The following is a 6,524-nucleotide window of genomic DNA, read 5'->3' as shown; positions in this document are numbered from 1 at the left end:
TACAGTAGCCTTTTTCCAGTCATCCAGGACCTCCCCTGATCACCATGATTTTTCAAAGATAATGGCCAATGGCTCTGCAACCACATCCGCCAACTCCTTTAGCACCCTCGGATGCAGCGCATCCGGCCCCATGGACTTGTGCTCATCCAGTTTTTCTAAACAGTTCTGAACCACTTCTTTCTCCACAGAGGGCTGGTCACCTTCTCCCCATGCTGTGCTGCCCAGTGCAGCAGTCTAGGAGCTGACCTTGTTTGTGAAGACAGAGGCAAAAAAAAACATTGAGTACATTAGCTTTTTCCACATCCTCTGTCCACTAAGTTACCTCCCTCATTCAGTAAGGGGCCCACATTTTCCTTGACTTTCTTCATGTTGCTAACATACCTGAAGAAACCCTTCTTGTTACTCTTAACATCTCTTGCTAGATGCAACTCCAAGTGTGATTTGGCCTTCCTGATTTCACTCCTGCATGCCTGAGCAATATTTTTATACTCCTCCCTGGTCATTTGTCCAATCTTCCACTTCTTGTAAGTTTCTTTTTTGTGTTTAAGATCAGCAAGGATTTCACTGTTAAGCCAAGCTTGTCGCCTGCCATATTTACTATTCTTTCTACACATCGGGATGTTTTTTTCCTGCAACCTCAATAAGGATTCTTTAATTCTTTAGAGGATTGGAACTGATTTCAGTGAAGGGACATGTTTGCTAGGTTTTTATGCATTTGCACAGGAAAACATTGAGTGTTTCTATTCATTTCAGGAATCCCTATTCAGTGGAACTCCTGAACATAATGGAAATGCCATTATTTTTGTTGAAGGAAGAGGTTTGTAAGGGGGCACTTGGATTTGAACCAAGGACCACTTGAACTGCAGTCAAACACTCTACCACTGAGCTATACCCCCATGGCTGCTGTGTAGGTAAGTCAGAGATCTTAAAGATTTTGAAGGACAGGCCCTGCCTCAGAGATCTCCTGTTCTGTTCCCAGACCACAGTGCTTTTAAAAATGGAGTTTGATTAAATTTATAGATCCATGTAAACACCACAGCTTGCACACCCACTCCCATAGCTTCCCCCAGCGACATAGCTACCACCTCTCGGGGAGATGGATTAACTACACAGACGGGACAGCTCTCTCCCGTCCGCTTAGAGCATCTTCATTATTTATGAATAGGTGGGAAATAAACTCCTGAATGGACAGTAACCAATTTATCAAATATTGCTGGGTCTGCATTCAATATGGGTACCTGGTCGTATTGGCTGGATTAGTAGGAGCATTGCCGGCAGATCGGGGGAAGTGATTATTCCCTTCTATTCGGCACTGGGGAGGCCACATCTGGAGCATTGCGTCCAGCTTTCGCCCCCCCCCCCACTACAGAAACAAATTGGAGAGAGTCTAGGGGAGGGCAACAAAAATGATTAGGGGGCAGGGGACTTACGAGGAGAGGCTGAGGGCAGGGCTGCCCGGGGGGGGGGGGCAGGTGGGGCAATTTGCCCCAGGCCCTGCAGGGCCCCCATGAGAACACAGGATTCTAGAGTATTGCAAAAATTTTTTATGGAAGGGGCCCCTGAAATTGTTTTGCCCCAGGCCCCCTGAATCCTCTGGGCGGCCCTGCCCACTCCACCCCCTTCCCTCGGTCTCCTCTCTCTGAGGCCCCACCTGTGCTCCGCCCTCACTCCCATTGGCCACTTCCCACCCCTGCTCTTCCACTGGGGCTGAGGCCTGCTGGTCCACCTTCCGCTCGCTCCTCTCCTCCCTGAAGGCCTCCTTGTGCCTCTCCACCCCCTACCCCAAGGCCTGCCCACCGCCCCCACCTCTCTGCCCCTCCCCTGAGACCAGCCCCGCCCACCGCCCCCACCTCTCTACCCCTCCCCTGCGACCCGCCCTGCCCACCGCCCCCACCTCTCTGCCCCTCCCCTGAGACCCGCCCTGCCCACCGCCCCCACCTCTCTGCCCCTCCCCTGAGACCCGCCCTGCCCACCACCCCCACCTCTCTGCCCCTCCCCCGAGACCCGCCCTGCCCACCGCCCCCACCTCTCTGCCCCTCCCCTGAGACCTGCCCTGCCCACCGCTCCCACCTCTCTGCCCCTCCCCCGAGACCCGCCCTGCCCACCGCCCCCACCTCTCTGCCCCCTCCCCTGAGACCCGCCCTGCCCACCGCCCCCACCTCTCTTCCCCTCCCTTGAGACCCGCCCTGCCCACCTCTTTCCTCAGTCATCTGTTGTTATTCCATGAAACATCAAGGATGGAATAAAAAGCTGAGTTTACTCACTGATGTGCTGGGGATATGGCAGGAAAGGGACTGTCTGAATGATCAAGGCAGGAAATGGACAACAATCTACAGCAACGTCATTGACCACAAACACACTCTAACCATGCTCCAGCCAGAAGGGAAATGAGCAGGAATTCTTGCTGTTCAGCCATGGACACACTTACACAATGGCACGGCAGTGTGTGTGCTGAGGGAGCTGGTCTGAGGAAACAACTGGAATTGATCACTCAGGGAGAACAGAACTAGAGTGCAGTGAGAGACACATCTCAACCAAGTAGTTGTGGCTGAGTGGTTAAGGCGGTGGACTAGCAATCCATTGTCGTCTCCCTGCGCAGGTTTGAATCCTGCCAACTATGGAGAAAGTTGTGGTTCTTTAGTTTCAAGGGAGCTGGGTCTTGTCTCACTCTCAAGCTGTCTCTACACTATTGGGTAATGCGGCTTTAAAGTGTTTTAATTAAACAGCTGTTGCATGTCCACACTATGCCCCTTGTGTCACCAGAGCACATCCACGCTAGAATCTTGGATGGCCACAGAGAGCAGTGCACTGTGGGTAGCTGTGCAACTGGCTGCAGGGTGCTTTGGAAAGGGTTTGCAATGCCTCATGGGCCGGTGTAGCATCACATGATGCAGGTTTCTCTATCCCACCGTTCCACGGGCATCCTACTAGATTGCCAGCTGCTTCTCAACTGCAGTGTGCGTGGCGGGGTAGAGACTGTGTGTGTGTGGGGAGAGGGAGTGTGTGTGTGGGGAGAGGGAGTGTGTCACACACTGTCTCTATGTTCAGACAGCTGCTGCAAGCAACCAGGCCTGAGGCAGGGGGAGGGGGCAGCCCCAACATCAGCTCCCGCTTCCCTCACTGGCTCAGCTCAGCACAGCAGCCTCTGTCACATGCACACACACACGCTGCTGCTGCTGAGCTCTGTGTCAGGGGTGCTGGAACAGGGGGTTTAGAGGGCCGTGGCCCCACCACTCTTAACTGGCTGTTAGGACAAATGATGGAGGGGGGAAAGGGGGAGTCTGGGGGGGGGGAGAGGCATTCTGTGGGTGTGGCCTCGGGGGGAGAGGTGGTGTGAGTGTGGGTCCTTGGGGAAGGGTTTTCATGGGAGTGCCACAGTTCAGACAATAGTGACCCCCCGCACTGTAAGGAAGCTCCCACCGCCCCTGCTCTGTGTTGGTAGCGCGGGAGAGAGCAGCGTTCCAGGGCAGTGATTTGCTCCCCGGGGCTCCGCCAGGGGCGCTTGGGAGGCTGCAGGGAGCCCTGGGCCCTTTATATCACCAGCCTGGGGAAGCCGGGCCGGGCTGGCACAGCGTACCCGCTCTTGCCAGTATCCCATACCGGAATGTACCAGCTTCCGTTCACTTCTGGAAGGTTCTCACGTGGATCAATAACTGGTTAAAAGCTAGTGTGAAAGTAGAATGAATTATATTGTAAAAATAAGAATGGATTAAAGAAATGTTGTATGTACCTTTAAGCAGAAATAAGAAATGTTGAAATACAGGTGCCAGGAAAAGAAACATTAGGCATAAACAATGGTGCTAATGGCGAAACATTAACAGAAGATGGGTAATAGTTAGTAAGGAAATAAGATATGCATGCCTAGCCCAGGTAAACTTATCTGATTCTGCTTCCTTTGTTACCTTGTTAAGTTCTCACCCTTTTATCTGTATAAATAAGATAGTTTGTGTCTTGCATGGTGCTCACATTATCTGGGTGTTATTAGCAGAGCGCTGTGCTAATAAAACAGAGTGGTCTGACAAACTGTGAGTCCTGAGTCTAACTTTGACAATTTGGAGGTTCCACCGAGATGGCAACCGTCTTCACTGGGGCTGTGTGATTCCTGACTGTTTTTGTAGGACGACCGTGGCAGCCGGCACCTGGGCATTTGGCCTGAGCGGTCCTCCACCAGAACAGAAAGGTGCACGACCACAGTGAAGTCTACGCCATTGAACCTGTTGGTTCCCACTCTGTTCTGGTAGGGATCCCGGGATCTGACATCAGGAATCTGGTCAGGTAACTATTTCTGCGTTTTGTCCGGACTGAGGATTGTCCTGTCTCTGTGTCTATCCGTCTTCCTGTGGAGTGTTTGAGTCTGGGTGCCATCTCCTTCCGGGGATCGGCCGACCAAGGGGTTCCTGTCCCTGTGGTCTGAGTGAGTGGAATCTGCACAATTGCAGCTGCACCACACTTTGGGTAAAACCCTGGGTGTGAAAGGAAGGGCAACTGAGGCAGTAGCCTGTGGGCTCCTTTTGTGTGTTGCACCAGGCATTGCTCTCACGAACCTGAATTTCCTTCTTGTGCGATTGGTGTGTGAAGTCCTCCTGTATGGGTAACCAGACGTCTAAGTCGGGACAGTTCCCTAAACGAACGCCGGCTCACTTTATGTATTTAGGATGGGTCCAGACTCCTGTAAGAAGGGTCCGGACTCCTGTAAATTTCTGGAAAAATGGTCTAGGCTAACTTAGGGGGATCCCAAAATTCAGTGGCCACTGTTAAAATCTTGGAACAAGACCGAGTGGACGTCTTAAAGGACAAACTCGGCCAACCTAAAACTAAATTGGCTAAAGAAGAGGTTAATTGTTTCATTCAGTGGTGGGAAGAGGCAAATCGTAGCTGGACAAAATCAAAAACTCGCCTCTCTCAAATATTCAAATAATAAGTTGAAAGCTTTATTAAAAGCCTCCTCTCCCACCACCAGACCGAGCGCTCCCCTTTACCCCGTTCTCAAAAACCCACCCCGGATCAACCAACCCCCTTAATACTCCCATCTCATTGTAAAAAGGACAAAAAGCCCCTTGTTCTGTTCCCCTTTGTTTGCCTCAAAAACTGATTCTTTAGTGTTCCACTACCAATTCAGCAAAGAAGGTGGGCTCCTCAACTAGCCCCCACCCTTCCTGGTCCCTTTCCTTGAACATTTATTGCAAAATTGTGAAGTGACCACAATATCACTCACAAACGGTTCATTGGAAAAAAAAAGACAGGATCAGGCCCAGAAAAGCAGGCAAGCAACAGATAAAGAAACTGAAAAACAGGTTGGAAGCCCTAAGGGCATAGTGTCAGGAGTAAGAAAAGCAGTAAGTGCAGGCATGAACCCCTGGAACAATACTTAAAATGGTGAAATCTGAGGTGATAAAGGTGTTATTTTGGGAGATAAACAAGTGATTTATGGAAAGAGAGTGAAAAGTTAACTCTACAAAGGCTGGAGAGAATTAAGCAGTTAAACTTTGTGAAAATGTTAAAAAGGACCATGTTAAAGAGAGAATTCTTGGTTTCTTTGCAGCCATTCTGAAGGGAAAATGGGCCCTTTTCCAAAAGAGTGCCTGTAAATAATCCAAATATATATAGAGCTATGTTAAAAAAAAAAAGTGTAAAGGAATGTTAAGGAAAAGAAAATGTGTATGTATCGATTTGTCTGTGAAAATATGTAAAGTTCTAAAAATCTAAACCAGCACATCTGGTTTGTAAAACTCCTGTTTTGTAGGTGCAAGATAAATTGGTTTTGTTTTTGTTTTTGTTTTTAATGCCACTAAAAATTCATTTGACTCTTAATTCAAAGTTGCAAAACTGACAGACCTTTTTGCAAGACACAGGTAATTAGTGTTGTTTGGCTTTGGGATTTAGCATTTAACCCTTAAGGGGTAACTTGATTCTTCATAAAATTTAAAATGTTTTTTAAATAAAAACCAAGTCATGGCTGCAATAGGGCAGTCATAATCAGGAGAATAGGGAGAGATTCTGGAGTCTTTTTGTTTGGTTGGTTGTTGGTGGTTTTTTTTTTTTTGTAACAATAGCAGATAAGAGCTGTAGTGAAAGAAAAAAAAATTTAACAGTGCCCCTCTGAAGCAACAGCAGAGGTGAGGTGCATAAAACAAAAAGAAGCAATGTTAAAAATACTGAGCCTTAAAATGGCTCTGTGTAATCAGACTGTCACTTTTGATAAGGGTACATGAAAACTCTGTAAGAAAAAAGAAACAGTTACATTGTATGTAAAAATTGATATGGCTAATGTTTAAAAAAAAAAAGTTGTAGTATAGAAGGAATGTGCTTTTTCCCTAGGACATGTGCAGTGTATATTGTAAAAAGGGGTAAAAGAAATACAAATGAAATATGCTACTGAATTAAAATCCTATTAGGGCTCCAAAAAGAGCCGCAATAGACTGTTTTCTTTTTCAGATCTGTGTGTTTTTTGTAAGCAGGAGTTGAAAGTGGAAAGAAATCAAAACTCTGGTGGAAGTTGATTGTGTCCCTTTTAAGACAGAGTC

At 48.2% G+C, this 6,524-nt stretch overlaps 2 non-coding genes across 2 annotated transcripts; one reads left to right on the top strand and one right to left on the bottom strand.

Annotated features, from left to right (window-relative positions):
* Nucleotides 1–824: 824 nt before the first annotated feature.
* On the bottom strand, nucleotides 825–896 carry TRNAC-GCA. Its single transcript has one exon. It is a non-coding gene; the product is annotated as a tRNA-Cys (tRNA).
* A 1,642-nt stretch (nucleotides 897–2,538) lies between these two features.
* On the top strand, nucleotides 2,539–2,620 carry TRNAA-AGC. Its single transcript has one exon. It is a non-coding gene; the product is annotated as a tRNA-Ala (tRNA).
* Nucleotides 2,621–6,524: the final 3,904 nt, after the last annotated feature.

Source organism: Mauremys mutica, unplaced genomic scaffold, assembly GCF_020497125.1.
Source record: "Mauremys mutica isolate MM-2020 ecotype Southern unplaced genomic scaffold, ASM2049712v1 001089F_np12_obj, whole genome shotgun sequence".
Classification (NCBI taxonomy): domain Eukaryota; kingdom Metazoa; phylum Chordata; order Testudines; family Geoemydidae; genus Mauremys; species Mauremys mutica.
Note: the sequence above shows the minus strand (reverse complement) of the source record. Positions and strands in the feature narration are given on the sequence as shown.